Genomic DNA, 15,158 nt, shown 5'->3' on the forward strand with positions numbered 1-15,158 from the left:
CAAGGTCTTGACTATTCAGCTTGTATTTTATTTTCTGATTTTTTTTTTTTGCCAATGTGTAAGACAGAGCATTTATTTGTTGAGATTTTAAGTTGCCATTTGTTTGACCATTCTGATGCATAGTTGAGGTCTTTTTGAAGGGTAGCAGTATTGTCTGTGGTGTTGAATAGCTTTACATCATCAGCGAAAAGAATTCAGTTGCTCTTGATATGATCACAGAGGTCATTTATGTAGAGTATGAAAAGAGTTTGTCCTAGAACACTGCCTTGGGGGACACCACTGTTGACAGGTACAGAATTTGATAAGACACTCCCAATTTTGACCATTTGTTGTCTGTTTGACAGGAATGCTTCAATCCATTTATGCAGTTGTCCAGAGATACCATAAGGTTTTAGTTTTAGTAGTAGTTTGTCATGTACCACTGAATCAAAGGCTTTACAGAAGTCTATGTAGATTGTTTTGCCCTGATCGAGTTGGGTACTCCATATGTTTTTGCAGTGTAAGATTTGCAGATTACAGGATAGTTTTTTTCTGAAATCAAATTGTTTATTAGAGAGTAGGTTGTTTGTCTCTAAGTGGAGGATGATGGATTGGTTAATAATTGATTCCATGACTTTACAGGTGATGCAGCATAAAGAGATTGATTTGTAATTTTCAACTAGGCTGGGGTCTCGCATTTTGAAGATGGGGATTACCACAGCTTTTGACCATAGTTTTGGCAATGTGCTGGTCCTGAAAGATTTTTCAAAGATTATGCTTAGAAATTTGGCTATGACAGTGGATAGCTTTTTAAGAGGTAGGCACATATTCGGTCCAGTCCAATAGAAAGAGATTGTTTTCAACATTGTCTTCTGTAAAATTGATGTGTATTAGATCATTGTAGTTGTCTGTGGTTCGATTAGGAAATACTGTGCATGATCCATTGTTGTTTACAGATACTGAGCCAATGAATGTATTAAAGAGGTTGGCTTTAATGGTGTCATTGTTGCAGACTTTACCATTAGGTCCTATCAAGGTTGGGATGGACCTTGAGTCTTTTAGTTTGTTGTTTACAAAATTGTAAAAAGCGCATGTGGAATTGGTGCTTAGAAAGTTTTCCTCTTGTTTGATGTGATAATTGGTGCATTCAGTCTTTATGTGGTGGCATAAATCAGCTTTTGAAGTTGGCAACATGACCAGATTTGTTTTTCTACCAGAGTGATCTCTTTTGGATTGAAGTTTCCTTATTGTTATGGGTAATCTGTTTTTTTTTTTTGTTTTTGTTTTGGGAATTGTTATTGGTACATATAGTTTGATGACTCTTTTGACTTCAAGTAAAAATATGTTGTAATGGTCTTCAACATTATTGCATCCAGTGAATAGAGATTGCCAATCAAGGGATGAGAGATCGTTGTCTATAACCATGTGTGGATTATAGTCCAATATCTTTTTCCATCCGAGCATGTCCACCACATGTGGTAATATGAACCAGATATCTGATGACATTTCCAACATTTATGTGATTTAAATTCAAATTATTGCAGAAGATGAGATCAAGACAGTTGTTAAGTCTACTATTGTTGGTTACGAGTTGTTCCAGACCCACATTTGGAACAGCATTGTAGAAGGTTACATGTATGCATTCAGTTGTACATTCATTTAGGGTCCAGTTAATATGAGGTCGATTGAAGTCACCTAGAAAGATAAAAGCATGTGGGCAGGATGTTGCCCATGTTAGTAGTGAATTTAGCTTGTTTACATGTTCTATGTCATAATCAAGTGCTCTGTAACATAGTAAGAATAGAAATGTGATATTTAAGGATAGTTCACAGAGGATGGTCTTAGAAAGAGCAAGCTCCTGGGTAACTTGGATGTTTTTTAAAATATAAGGACTTTTTATAGAAGATAGCAACACCACCTTCTCTACGAATTTCACAAGCTGATCGGTAAACATTGTAGTCTCTTACTGTGGTAATGGAGTCAGGGAGAGATGCATTGAGCTATGTTTCATAGACAAATATGATGTCAAATTTAGCCATATTTAGTAAGAAGAGAAATTCAGGTATTTTATTCACAAGGCTTCTTGCATTGAGTAGCTTGCATTTAAGGCCAGCTGTAGTTGGAATTGAGGTAGTTATGGGCGTGCGTGCCTAGTCTTGCGTGACGGTGGATTGGTTGAAGTAAGGTTGTGGTTGAAGGTTAAAGCTGAATTGCAGGTTGTGTGACTTACTTTTGATACAGTCAGCATGGTAGTCAATGTATAGGTCCTTCTCTCCATTGTCTAGATGTTTTTTGAGTTCAGTGCAGAGTACACAGGAGCAGGCATGTTGCTGTATGGTTAGGTCAGGGTGAGAATGGAGGTTCTTATGGTTGGTGTTGCTTTTGGCAAGTGAATTTATAGTATAAATAAATTTACATTTGCTTGATTCAGTTTTGCAAATGACCTTGCAGAAGCGTGAAGCCACAGAGCTGCCTCTGTTTTTGAGCTCTTGACCAATAAGGGAAATGTCAAGTATTTCATTAGGGGAAATGGTTGATGCTTGATAATCACTGATGATTTTTTGGACAGTTGTGATGTCATTGTTGTCATTGATGTCCTCTAGACCAAATAAGATGGCATTTGGGAGTTTCCATTTGCGCTCAACTGCTTCTCTGATGAGGACTGGGATATCATTATTTGTCTGAGTTATGTTTTTTGTGGATTGGGTTGTGGATTGGGTTGTGATTGTTGGGTAGAGATGTGGTTTGTAGCTATTGGATGTTCAAGTTTTTGCATTGTGTCTTTCTTTTCCAAGGTTGGATAATCTTTCGTTTAAAGCATCCAGGCATGCTACTATGGTGTCAAGGGATGCTATTCATGTTTCTATGGTATCAACTCTTTCAAACAGATCCAGTTTGGATCTGCATGGTTTGCAGAGGTATGGAAACTCATTGGATGATTCTAGGTATTGAATCATTTGCTCGGGTAATCCAAAGCAGTCTTGATGAGCATATTTGTTACATAGAGAACATTTGATGGAATTTCATTATCTTTTAGAGTTTTATAGCATTTAAGGCATGTGCAGGAATCTTGTGGTTCATTGGTGGGGATTACTTTCTCTTTAGTTTGTGGTTTGGCATTAGATTTTTTCTTGGCATGGTAGGTTTGTTAAGATGGTACGTTGATTAAATTACTTAATGAAACAATTTTGTGTAATCAATATAACCAATATCACACCAACAAATCAATTGCAATAATCTTTCTAATCAAATAATTTTGCTAAGCAACAATCAGGCTAATTAATTAATTACACTAATTGCTAATCAATTAATTACACTAATCATTAATCACACTGTTCAATTAAATTCACCAAATCATTAATTTTACTAATTAATTAAATTACATGAATCTTGATCTTTTAAGCTAATCAGTAATCACACCATTTTCTCTAAACATTCTAATCACACTAATCAATTACAGCAATAAATCAATTAAACCATTGATAAATTATTTTATAGAAATTGATTATCTAATCATTGATATAGGTAATGAGGTAGAAAAGTTGTAAGTTTTGAGGTAATGAATTAATCAGTGTTTGATTAAAGTAATGAGGTAATATTGAGAGTCTGCAAGGAAAGGGTTAATTGTTTTACTAGAAGCTGTTATTTACTGGATGGGAGGAATTTATTGCTCCGATGGCTGCCACTATTGCACTGTAAACAATAGGCTGTAAGAGGATGTTCAAAAGCACACTGGATTATTGAAAGAGCAAAAGTCGCTGAATTAAAACACTTTAACTACAATCAATATGTCTCTGAATAAGATTGTTTTCCAATATTTCCTAAAGTTCTTCAAGATGAGTAGTATTAAAAATACAGTCCAGAAATTTGTGTTAACTAATCCAATCTGTCCTTTACATTTAAAGTTACTTCTAGCTGCAATATCTTTTTTTTTTTTACTAAATCTGACAGTCACTCCTGATCATTAATCACAGCTAATTTCCTCCTTTGAGTCCCACTTTCCAAGGAAAATTCCACTGCAGAAATTAGAGTGATTCTTACCAAGATTAAGCATGCTTTTACAAGAGCTTTCCTTTCTTTTTCACTTCAGTGTCAGCTGCCTTCCCAGCTTTGATTCAGCCATCCTGGCAGTTTCCTTTTTAGTTCAGATGGAGGGGCTTTCTTCGGGTCAGTCGAGGAGACTCCCTCTGCTTTACCACCCATCCAGGGTGAATTTCAGCTCCTAAGAGCCTCAGGGCTTGAAGAAATCTGCGGGGCTTCACAGAGCTGCGGCTTGTCTGCACCACTTCGTTGCTTCGCCAGAAGTAGGAAGTAGAAAGACATGTCTTGTTCCTCTTCTGGATATAGTGGCATTGTATGTTTTTTTTAATTATTATTAAAGACATGCTAGAAATATAATTTTATACCTATTTGAATTATTTATTCTATTTCAGACTGAAAATTACTGATAATTTTATTTGAAGGTCCCTGGCAACCCTATTGCCAATTACTTCTATAATAATTTTAGTTACTGGAAGAGCCATTTGGTTTTGCCTAAACATGGTAAAATGGGAAATAAATCACCTCTTGAATTTATCAGTTCTTCAGATCCACGAGTAGTGTTTGATCTTCCAAAATTATTTCCAATATTAGAATGTTTTTGAGTTGCTTTTAATAAAGAATTAAAGGTGGATATTAGTTATTTGTGAGAACTCTGGGTAAAGAGCTGGTGTATAAATCCAGAGCTAAAGGATTTAAAAATAATGAGTGTGTTTCTAATTTGTGCTATCAAGTCACTGTCAATACTCAGTAACTACATAGATCAATTGTCCACATGATGATTTGCCTTTAACCTGAACTTTCAGGTCTTCTAGTGGTAACATAGATTGGGCAACCATTTGACTGAAATGGCATAGGGCTGTGATTGCGAACTTATGGCACGCGTGCCAGAGGTGGAACACAGAGCCCCCAGCTCAGGTTTGCCTTGCATGCCCCTGCACACCTCCCACTGGCCAGCTGGTCTTTGGGTCTCTGCCACATATGTGCAGGGGGTTGCCATTTGATTGACCATTCTGATACATAGTCAAGGTCTTTTTGGAGGGTAGTAGTATTGTCTGTGGTGTTGAATAGCTTTACATCATCAGCAAAGAGAATGCAGTTGATCTTAATATGATCACAGAGGTCATTTATGTAGAGTATGAAGAAAGCTGGTCCTAAAACACTGCCTTGGGGAACACCACTATTGACAGGTATAGAATTTGATGGGATGCTCCCAATTTTGACCATTTGTTGTCTGTTTGATAGGAATGCTTCTATCCAGCTAGGTAGGTGTCCAGAGATACCATAAGATTATAGTTTTATGAGTAGTTTGTCATGTACCACTGAATCAAAGTCTTTACTGAAGCATTCTGTAGAAGCTTTTTGAATTAAAAAAAGAATGCACTAGAATTTCTCACTGACCAACATATGAAAAAATCATTTAGCATTAGATTGCATTCAACTACATATTCCTTAACCCCTTTGACTCCACTCTATAAGAAAACATGTGTAGTTATTATAACTAAATGACAGGTTATGTAGGGTTATCCAGTGGGGAATTAGAAAAGTGGTTAATGATATTGTACTAACTATTTCTACTCATATCCTAAACTTTTATTCTTAGTTAATCAGAATGCGAATTGCAAATTCAAGTAAGAAAACCATAACCCTGAAGTCATTAACACAATACCACATTAGCTGATAATCAATAGATAGCTGGGAAGATTCTAAAGCTCATCATATGGCCTAGATACAGAATCAGAAATCCTTTTGTTTCTGAATGTAAGAATTAGTAAAATCAGTACTTCCTGTGTGGTTTCATTAGCAGAATAATTATCAGACATAGTTGAATTTAACTTCTGTGGCATACCTTGTTAAACCTCCTTGGCCACACAATTGATTTCTCAGAAGAAGAGAATATTTCTCTCTTGGATTTCATGGGATCTACGCTTCCAACTCTGACTTGCAGGAAAGACCAGTTTGGGAAATTAATTCAATTTACAATGTCAAATCCAACTTCTAACTCACCATTTTGATTGAAGGAAATCATATCTCCGGCATCATTGTTAAAGGAGATTCTTCTCCCAATGTGGTTGAGCTATGCTGAAAACATTTTTTTAAAAATATCCAGATAAATAAACCAAGTAGCACTGTTCCATATTAGCATTCTTGGAATCCCCTCACCTGATTGGCCCAAACGGACTACTCTGTGATTAGTGGAAAGAGCAGCAGGGATTGGCTCATAATGAATCAACTGTGATTGGCCACGCCGATCGTGGGAGATTCAAAGAGCCATCATTGGCTGCGAGCTGCTGGCAATCCCTATATGAAGGGCTGCCGCGGCTCGCAGGTCCAGCACAGACCTTTATACCAAATAAAGAGCTGAACAGTCACCCTGGTCTCGAAACTCTTTTCCCGCAATTGAACACTGGTGATGATGATGGGATACTGAGACGAGAGACCAATTTGAGCATGTGGCACCCAGAGCTGAATGACCGACATGATGGCCGGCAGCAACGCGCCACCTGCACCCTACGATTAGGCAGCCAAGGACTGTGAGTCATACATCGATCGATTCCTCATGTTCCCCGAGAGTATCAATCTGAAGGATGCCAATGGCCAGAAAAAAAGAGCTGTGTTCCTGACACGCTGCAGGCCCACAGTGTTCAAGATGGCCAAGGTGCTAGCCAAGCCCTGAGATGTAAAGGAGATGGACTGGGCAGACCTCAACCAGCTACTCCGGAGCCACTACGCACCAACCGTCCCCAACCTCATCCGACGGCATGAATTCTACCACCAAGACCAGAAGGAAGGGGAGAGCATCAGGGATTTCATAGCAGCCCTGAGGAGCCTTGGGGGTGCATGCGGCTTCTCTGACATGGATGAGGCTCTGAGGGACCGCGTGGTTCTTGTATTAAGGGATCCCATGCTCCAGAGCAGGCTGATGGCTCAAGCAGACATCACCATCACTGAAGCCATCGCTGAAGCCACCGCCGCCGAGGCTGCCAAGAAGTCAGCAGCCAAGATGCACCAGATGAATGCAATGGACCAGCAAGAATCCACAGGGACCAAACTGCCATTGGAAAAAAGACTGGAAGCAAGCCACAAAACCACGACAACACACCATGAGGATGTCAAGTCCTCCCCTGAGACAGATGACGAAATCCACCGACTACAGTCCAAATGAGACCGGCCGGAGTGGAGAGGTTGCAAGTCGGGGTATCAGTGCGCTGGGTGCGGAGGAGACCACCCCCACTCAGAGTGCCGGTTCCTAGATGCCATTTGCTGGCACTGCGAGAAGCGGGGGCACATCACCAAGATCTGCCACAACAAATGGAGCTACAGCCCCCTGCTACGTGACAACACTCCCCCCAGAAGCTGGGACAAGCCCACAGAAAGCCGCTGGAGCCATGATCAGTGAAGCAAGCAACTCAGCAAAGCCAGACGCAGAGAGGAAACACATCAAACAGTCACCATTGGCCACTCCAACACCTTGGATGCCTGAAAGGTACATGTGCTGTCGGCATCAAAGGCCGACAGTGCGACTTGGAGGTAGACTGTGATTCCTACCTCTCCATGGTGTTGTGGGACACAATTAAGCGGTTGGTGCCCAGCATCCAGCGTCAAGAGCTGGAGAACCAGAAACTGACACTTAAAGACTACCAGGGGAACTGGATCCCCATGGTAGGGATTGGATACTTCCACATCACATTCAAGGGGCAGGAAAAAATACTGCCTGTAACCATCGTGGACAGAGACCACCCAAGCCTGCTGGGACTGGAATGGTTCGTGCCTTTGAGGATAGAGGTGACCGGCATCCACCACATCAAGGAAGCAGACTGGGAGGAGGAGCTAATGAAGGACTTCCAGGAGGTCTTTGACGGACACTTAGGCAAGTACCGGGGGTCCCCAATATTATTTAATTTGAACCCCAATATTGTCCCAATCCGTCTAAAACTGAGTCGAGTCCCATTCGCCCTCAAGCCTAAAATGGATGAGCAATTGGACAAGCTCATCGCGCAAGGGGTCCTGGAGCCAATCGATCATGCCAGGTGGGAGACCCCAATAGTCACCCCAATCAAGCCGGATGGATCTGTGAAAATCTGTGGTGACTACAAGGCTACCCTCAACCACGCGCTGCAGCAGAGTGCTTACCCTGTCCTGGTGGTACAGCACCTCCTACACTCACCGGGGGGAGGAAAAGTCTTCGCAAAGCTCAACCTGGGGCAGGCATACCAGCAGCTGCCAGTCGACGCCAAGACTGCAGAGGCACAAACCATCATGACCCACCAGGGAATGTTTTGCTGCAAGAGACTCCAATTTGGAGTCAATGTGGCACCAGGGCTGTTCCAGAGTCTAATGGAACGACTATTGCAGGGAATAAAATGGGTGGTGCCATATTTTTCCATGTCTTGGTGTCAGCAAAAAACAAAAGCCAGTTGGGAAGCTGCCTAAGGGAAGTCCTGCAAAAATTCAAAGACGCAGGACTAAAAGTAAAAAAAAGAGAAGTGCCAACTATGCACTGAAAAAGTAGAGTTCCTGGGGTACCTGGTTGACAAAAACAGAATCCACCCAGCAGAGAAAAAAATTAAAGCTATCAAGGAAGCCCCCAGAACACAAAATAAAGTGGAGTTGCAGGCTTTCCTAGGACTGATTAACTTTTACAATGTTTTTCTGCCACAGAAGGCAACAATGGCAGAACTGCTTCATAGACTACTGGACAAGACAGCTACCTAGTCATGGGGAAAGCAGGAAGAAACTGCATTCCAAAAAATAAAAGACTTCCTCACATCGGAATCAGTCCTCATCCAGTATAATGAAACCCTACCACTGACGGTGACCTGCGAAGCTTCACCATTCAGCGTCGGAGCCATCCTGAACCACACTCTGCTGGACAGGACGGAAGCACCAATTGCATATTTCTCCAAGACACTGTCCAAGGCAGAGCGGAATTACAGCCAGCTCAACAAGGAGGCGCTAGCAGCAATCACCAGCATGAAGCGGTTCCATGAGTACCCATACGGTAGGAACTTTTCACTTATCACCGATCACAAACCACTCCTGGGGCTCCTGGCAGGGAACAAGGCCACCCCTAACATCTTGTCACCATGGATGACAAGGTGGTCCGAGTTCCTTGCCACCTACAATTGTCAATTAATACACTGCCCTGGGAAAAGCATCTCGCGCGCAGACGCACTAAGCCGCGTTCCCTTGCCGGACCTGGAAGACAACCCGGCACCCACCACTTCCACCCTACAAATAGAGACATTGCCCAACCCACAGATGACTGCGTCAGACATTGCCAGAGAGACTACCAAAGACAGGAAACTGGCGCGAGTCTTGAACTGGGTAGAAAAAGGGTGGTCATAAACCGAGGGCGGCAACCAGTTTAAACCATTCCAGAACCGGCAGACTGAACTTTTTATGCAAAAGGGATGTATATTGTGGGGGGACAGAGTGGTGGTTCTGGAAACATTGCAATCAAGGGTATTGGGCATGCTGCACGAGGGTCACCCAGGTATCATAAAGATGAAATCACTAGCCAGGAGCTATGTCTGATGGCCAGGAATGGACAAAACCATAGAAACATGTGTGACAACATGCAGCAAATGCCAAAAACCCAGGCCAAACCCCCCCTCCACACCAACCCTCAAGTGGGAAACACCCAGGGGCCCCTGGTCAAGGGTCCACATAGACTTTGCAGGACCCACCAAAGGACACACATTCCTAATAACGGTTGACGCTTACTCAAACTGGTTAGAAGTGAGTGTCATGCAATCTACCACCACAGAAGCGGTTATAAAAAAACTAACCAAACTGTTTGCCACCCATGGACTACCAGACTTGCTGGTATCTGACAACGGTCCGCAGTTCACGGCACTGGCATTCAAACGATTTCTTGCTGAACGGGGCATAAGGCACGCACTGACAGCTCCCGCTCATCTGACGGCAAATGGGCGGATGGAACGAATGGTCAGATACACAAAAGACGCAGTAGAAAAAATAGACACTGGAAACATACATGGCAAAATTAATAAACTACTGACTATGCACATAACACATAACACCAGCTCGAAAACCAACAACAGCCCAGCAGAACTCCTAATGGGCAGAAAAATTCGCTCACACTTAGATAGGCTACACCCAACATATAACTCCCAAAACCCACCAGATTCACCTAGCAGGTACAGCACATTTAAACCAGGACACATGGTCTACGCAAAAAACTTTGCAGGGGACCCACTCTGGGTACCAGAGTGACAGGCCCCCAGTCATACCAGCTAAACACAGATGACAGAAGAAGCTGGAAATGGCACATTGACCAACTAAGGTTGTGAACAACCGCCAACAACACAAACAATGCACACACACCACAAATAGACTATAATAAAAAAAACCAGAGGGGGGGGGGAACCCCAAACATTAATCAAGAGGGAGGAGAAAATCCTCCCAGAATGCAACCAACTGAACAACCACAACCCACACCAATAAATGAGAAAAGAACCCAGCAATACTTACTGGCAGATGACAGCATCAGAAGGGAACCAGCAGAGGACCACCATCATGAAGCCTCACCTGGAAGGAGCAGCCAAGCCAGCTTAACCAGCCCAGAAAATCCAGGCAGGAACAGCAGAGCCAACAACTCGACCAACCCCAGTAGACCGGGTGGGAGTTGCGGCGAGAGGCCTGCCTCACCCTTCCAGATGGTTCCAGTAAGGAGAACAGGAACGACAAAGATCCCATCTGAACCAGCCAAAGACCGTGCCACAATTGAGCTGCGCAGGTCAAGTAGACATGTTAAAAGCCCCGCCTACCTACGGGACTATGTTACGTAGGTTGGACGAGACCAAGAGGGGAGGGGTGTTCCATATTAGCATTCTTGGAATGTCCTCAACTGATTTGCCCAAACGGACCATTCTGTGATTGGTGGAAAGAGCAGCAGTGATTGGTTCATAATGAATCAACCGTGATTGGCCACGCCAATTGTGGGAGATTCAAAGAGCCATCATTGGCTGCAAGCCACCGGCAATCCCTATATGAAGGGCTGCCACGGCTCGCAAGTCCAGCACAGACCTGTATACAAAATAAAGAGCTGAACAGTCACCCTGCTCTCGAGTCAATTTCCCCCCATTTGAACAAGTACAAAAAAATAATGTAATTTTTTCTTTCAGGAAGAAAGGTAATAAATCATTTCAAAGCATCAAGAAGAATATCAGTGTACACTAGTTGACAAACTATATCATAAATAAATTAACGCTACTGAGTTATTATTTTTTAAACACAGTGAGACCTATCATTATAAAATAACAAAAACCTATGGGACTATCTAAAACATATTAAAATTATGACTTTAAAACATTCATGATTTGAATTCTGTTTGAGGAAGTATTAATATTGGCTATTATTTGGGGCGAGGTTGGAAAAATATTTTTTTTAAAAATTACACATGAACTAAACTTTTAAAAATTAGAATATGTCAATTTTATAGACCAGGTAAGTGCACAAATCTATTAGCTTATATGAATTGATTTCATATATAAATATACATACATATTTAAGAAAATATGTGTGTTTTTCTTAAGTTTTCACGGGTACTTACATGTATGTTATTCAGCTTTGTTCGGGTATTTTCCCACGTCATTATAGTTGTGCTTTTAAAGTTGTAGCAATGTTTTGGCAGAATCTCATCTGCCATCATCAGGCTTCTGTATTGTGTTCGTCTGTGAGTCAGACTTTTATAGTTGTTTCAGTTTTAAATTTGGGTCTAGCCTACTGCTGTGCCAGAATGGGTTTTTCTTCATCCTGATTGGTTGGGAGTCTTGGTCTGTGTTTATTGGTCTTGGAGTTTGCTGTGTTCTGCTGGATTGGTGTTTCTAATATCTTCTGTCTCTTTTGTGGCTTTTTTTGTTTTCTTGATTGGCTGGCAACATTGTGTTTCTATATTGGAGGCCCTTAGTGCAGCTTGGCTCCGAGTAAATGGACGGCTATCATTTGTTAGGAAGCTAGGTTTCATCTGGGTGCCTGGTTGGGGTGTGTTTGAGCTGGAGGTATCAGTGGAGATCTATTTGTACCCAGGTGTTTGCCTGGCTAGTGGTGTGGAGACTTTTTTCTTTGTGAGTGCAGGCTTCCAAATAATTGACAGTCTGGTGGAATCATCCCTCCTATTCATGCTTTCAGGTCTTTTTTCAATCTCTATGGCTTCTCTGATAATTCTGTGGCTGGGGTTTTCTATAGTGGCTGATGCTATGACCTGTGGCTTTCATGTGTTGGACTAGTGAGGAAGTGTGTTCCAGCTTTTTGACTGCATTTTTGTGTTCATCCAGGTGGATAATTATTCTTCTATTGGTCTATCCAATGTATGTGGCCAGGCATGATGCACAGGGGACTTCGTATATGCCTTGGTTTTCCAGGTCAATTTTGTCTTTGGGGTTTCTAAGGATGGCTGCTATGTTTCTGTCTGTTTTGAAGGCAGTCTTGATGTGATGCCTGTGTAGTATCTTACTGATTTTGTCTGTAGTACCTCTTATGTAGGGCAGAACAGCTGCTCCATAGGTCTGTTCATCTTCTAGGTCTCCATGATGTCTCAGTGTGTTTTTGTGGATCAAGCCGGTGATTTTGCTTTTGTGGAATCCGTTGGCTGTCAGTACTTTAGTCAGGGTGCATAGTTCAGTTTTTATATGTGTCTTGTCTGCCAGGCATTTGGTTCTAGCAATTAGTGTTTGGGCTACGGAGTTTATCTGTGCTGGGTGGTGGTGGGATTGGGTGTTGAGGTAGCAGTTGGTGTGTGCTTTCTTCTGGTATATGGTGTGTCCTAGTGTGCCATCTGTTTTTTTGTAGATTAGTACATCTAGGAATGGTAGTTGTTTGTTTGTTTCCATTTCCATAGTGAACTTGATTTTGGGGTGTTTAGGTGTGTTAGGAAATTGTTTAGTTTTCTTTTCCATGGGGCCAAATCACAAATGTGTCATCGATGTATCTTAACCATAGTTTGGGTTTGTGGGTGGCATTAGCCAGGGCTCTGGATTCAAATTCTTCCATGAACAGGTTTGCAATGACAGGTGACAGTGGTGATCCCATAGGGGCTTCTTCAATTTGCTTGTATATGTCTTTGTCCTTTGTATATGAAATATGCATTGGTTAAGCAGTGTTCTGTTAGTTCCATGAGGTGTTTAGCTGGTTGGTATTTATTTTTGATGATTTCAAGAGTTTCTTTTATCAGGACTTGAGTGAATAGTTGAAACCACGTCGAAACTTAAAAGCAGATCTTCTTGTTCCACGTGTAGATCTTTGATCATTTCCAAGAAGTGATATGAGTTTTGTACATGTGAAGCTGCTGTTTTAGCATGTGGCTGTAGCTGTTTTGCTAAGTGTTTAGCTAGGTTTTGTAGTGGTGCTCTTCTGGAGCTGACTATGGGTCTGAGAGGTATGCCTTCTTTGTGTATTTTTGGGAGGCTGTATAGTTTGGGGCATCTGGAAGATTTTTCTCTTGGGATGATCGTCTGTTGGATCTCTTTGCTCATGTGGCTGGTTATAATTTTCTTCTTGGTTAATTTTTCCAGATATGTGATTGGGTCCATGTTTATGGGTTTGTACGTGGAGTCTTGGAGTAGGTCTGTCAATTTTGTTTCGTAGTCTTTTCTATCCATTACTACTGTGGCATTCCCTTTGTCTGCTGGAAGTATGATTATGCTGCTATCCTTTTTTAGGGCTTGCAGCACTTTTAGTTCTTCTTTGTGCAAGTTGCTTTTGGGTGGTTTGCTTGTGCATATGATGTTAGTAACTTGGTGTCTTATTCTATCAGCTTCATCTGTATTTAATTTAGTTAGGCTGGATTCTACTGCACATATGATGGATTCTATGGGGATTTTTTGGGGTGCTATAGCATAATTGAATCCTTTGGTTAGGACATCTGTTTCTGTTTTGGTGAGTTCTCTGTTGGAAATGTTATATACTAATTGTTTAAGGTGTTGTTGTGAGTTGTTGGGGGCTTTCATGTTCTACTTTCTTTAGTTTCTTCAAGAGTTTGTCATTTTTGTAAGTGGATTCAGTTTCAGCTCTCCAAGTTGTAAGTTGTTTTATCTTGTCCCAAAGTAGAGGGTGGATTTTGTTGCTCAATTTCAGGTGTAGAATTAGGAAATCTTTGTTTGACTGATCAAGTTGGAATCTCTTTCTGTGGAGCTCGTTCCTGAGTAGAGCCATTTCAATTCTTTTCAGGATACATTTAGTAGCTGCTTGCTGTGATGAAATGTTAATTTGAAGCAGGTTGGTGTTGCATTGTTGTCTCTGCAGCTGCGTAGGAATTTGAGGTCACATAGTATTCCTGCTCTTTTAACTTCTAGTTTCTCATAGGTTTTGGTCTGGCTGTTTATTTCCTCCCCGTAGAGGTCTGATATTAGCTTATATGAATTGATTTCATATATAAATATACATACATATTTAAGACAAAACACACACATATATATATATGTGTGTGTGTGTGTGTGTCCGTTTGTTTTTCTTAAGTTTTCGCGGGTACTTACATGTATGTTATTCAGCTTTGTTCGGGTATTTTCCCACGTCATTATAGTTGTGCTTTTAAAGTTGTAGCAATGTTTTGGCAGAATCTCATCTGCCATCATCAGGCTTCTGTATTGTGTTCGTCTGTGAGTCAGACTTTTACAGTTGTTTCAGTTTTAAATTTGGGGTTAGCCTACTGCTGTGCCAGAATGGGTTTTTCTTCATCCTGATTGGTTGGGAGTCTTGGTCAGTGTTTATTGGTCTTGGAGTTTGCTGTGTTCTGCTGGATTGGTGTTTCTAATATCTGTCTGTTTTGTGGCTTTTTTTGTGTCTTGATTGGCTGGCAACATTGTGTTCCTGTATTGGAGGCCCTTAGTGCAGCTTGGCTCCGAGTAAATGGACGGCTATCATTTGTTAGGAAGCTAGGTTTCATCTGGGTGCCTGGTTGGGGTGTGTTTGAGCTGGAGGTATCAGGGGGGATCTGTTTGTGCCCAGGTGTTTGCCTGGCTAGTGGTGTGGAGATTCTCTTCCCTGGTTCAACACCTCAAAGCCACAGGACATGAGATTGACTTTAAAAATACCAGAACTATCGCCAAAACCAAACACTTCAACAACAGAATAATCAGAGAAGCCATAGAGATAGAAAAACACCCACATAGCATGAA

The sequence above is a fragment of the Pseudonaja textilis genome, chromosome Z (genome assembly GCF_049901715.1).
Source record: "Pseudonaja textilis isolate UNSWEBS1 chromosome Z, rPseTex1.2, whole genome shotgun sequence".
NCBI lineage: Eukaryota > Metazoa > Chordata > Lepidosauria > Squamata > Elapidae > Pseudonaja > Pseudonaja textilis.